The 1,905-nt window shown below is 41.0% G+C and overlaps 1 protein-coding gene across 1 annotated transcript in view; it reads left to right on the top strand.

Moving 5' to 3' along the window:
• The window catches only part of LOC140365168 (protocadherin-12-like), a 3,814-nt gene extending 3,041 nt beyond the window's left edge, over nucleotides 1-773 (top strand). Inside the window, exon 2 of the mRNA XM_072451433.1 lies at nucleotides 1-773. This exon is cut by the window's left edge and continues 1,307 nt beyond it. The gene's annotated coding sequence lies outside the window, so the exon portion shown is untranslated.
• Nucleotides 774-1,905: the final 1,132 nt, after the last annotated feature.

A 1,905-nucleotide genomic window follows, 5' to 3' on the forward strand; every position in this document is an offset into this window, starting at 1 on the left:
TCGTGGTGAAAAATTAGAAACCCAATTGGACTGTTGAAAAGACTTTAAAATGAACTAATGAAGGATTAGGGTTATAATCATCTTTTTCATGTTTTTAAGACGGTAAGAATCAGGTACAGCGCCTTTAAAGGTCCACAATGCACCTCATGTCCGGCTTTTCTCCGTGTTAGAACGTTGTTATCCTGTTTCATTCACACATACTGTATTTAAGTATGTAAAGCATTATAGTGTATGAAGTAACTAACTGTAACATAACTGTATTGTAACTGTAAAGTACAACTGAAAACCAATAATACAAGACTAAAGAGCTCAAACTGACACGAAACAAAGCTAGAATCAGGTCTCGATCTAAAACTGGATCAGTCAGCAGCTCATTTATCACCGCCGGATTCGTTTCATTTGATAGAAACATTGATTGTAACTGTTCTTTTTGTGTGTCTTTTTTGTCTTTCTTAACAAAAACAAGCTCAAATTGCCCTTGTTTTTGTGGCTTTTCTTCCAAATATGTTTCTATTGTCTGACTCAGGAAGTGGCACAAAATGGCGACTGACGGAAACACACTTTTCCTCCTTTAAAGACTTTAAAGCTCAAAACAAGATGAGGAGAGATGTTTAATGACCAAAGACTACTTCCACTTTGTGTTTATGAAGATAAAAAAAGCGCAAATGTCTTATTTTTGACTGAATGTTGTAAAGCACTTTGTAAATAATCTTGTGTAAAACTTTTTTGTATTGAGACTTTGATATTTCTAATAAAGAACTTTTTGTTATAAATGGAGTCTGTAGTTTCATTTCTTCTTGGATTCCATGTATTTTTTGTAGTGCAGTGTAATATGCAATATCTAGCTTATTACTGATTATGTTTCGACATTCAATTAATAACAGAATGAACAACAGTTTTTGGGAAGTCAGGTAAATGTCTAGGCAACTTCAATCACAGGAAAAGAGGGGTGAATCATACTCCTACAAGCTCCTACAAACTCCTACAAACTCCTACAAGCTCCTACAAGCCCCTACAAGCTCCTACAAACTCCTACAAACTCCTACAAGCCCCTACAAGCTCCTACAAACTCCTACAAACTCCTACAAGCTCCTACAAGCTCCTACAAGCCCCTACAAGCTCCTACAAACTCCTACAAACTCCTACAAACTCCTACAAGCTCCTACAAGCTCCTACAAGCTCCTACAAGCCCCTACCAGCTCCTACAAACTCCTACAAACTCCTACAAGCTCCTACAAGCTCCTACAAGCCCCTACAAGCTCCTACAAACTCCTACAAGCCCCTACAAGCTCCTACAAGCTCCTACAAGCCCCTACAAGCTCCTACAAACTCCTACAAACTCCTACAAGCTCCTACAAACTCCTACAAGCTCCTACAAACTCCTACAGACTCCTACAAGCTCCTACAAGCTCCTACAAACTCCTACAAGCTCCTACAAGCTCCTACAAACTCCTACAAACTCCTACAAGCTCCTACAAGCCCCTACAAGCTCCTACAAGCCCCTACAAGCTCCTGTTAACAAAGCAAATCCAGGATGGAATAAAGCAGTTTTTAAATGTGTTGTGCAGCCTGAACCTGACAGAGCATCTGACTTCAGCACATGTGTCGGGTCATAGGTCATAGGCACTTTGCAGAGCCTCTCTGGCTCTGACTTCTCATAGAGAGAAGTTGGGGTGCAGTTTTTGCCATGACACACTGCACTGTCAAGGACCTGATCAAAACAACCACGTTGTGCCACATGTTGTGCCACATGTTGTGCCACATGTTGTGCCACATGTTGTGCCACATGTTGTGCCACATGTTGTGCCACATGTTGTGCCACATGTTGTGCCACATGTTGTGCCACATGTTGTGCCACATGTTGTGCCACATGTTGTGCCACATGTTGTGCCACGTGAGGCCGTT

This window comes from Eucyclogobius newberryi, unplaced genomic scaffold, assembly GCF_026437365.1.
Source record: "Eucyclogobius newberryi isolate DKJ021-1_F unplaced genomic scaffold, fEucNew1.0.hap1 SCAF_19, whole genome shotgun sequence".
NCBI classification, from domain to species: Eukaryota; Metazoa; Chordata; class Actinopteri; order Gobiiformes; family Gobiidae; genus Eucyclogobius; species Eucyclogobius newberryi.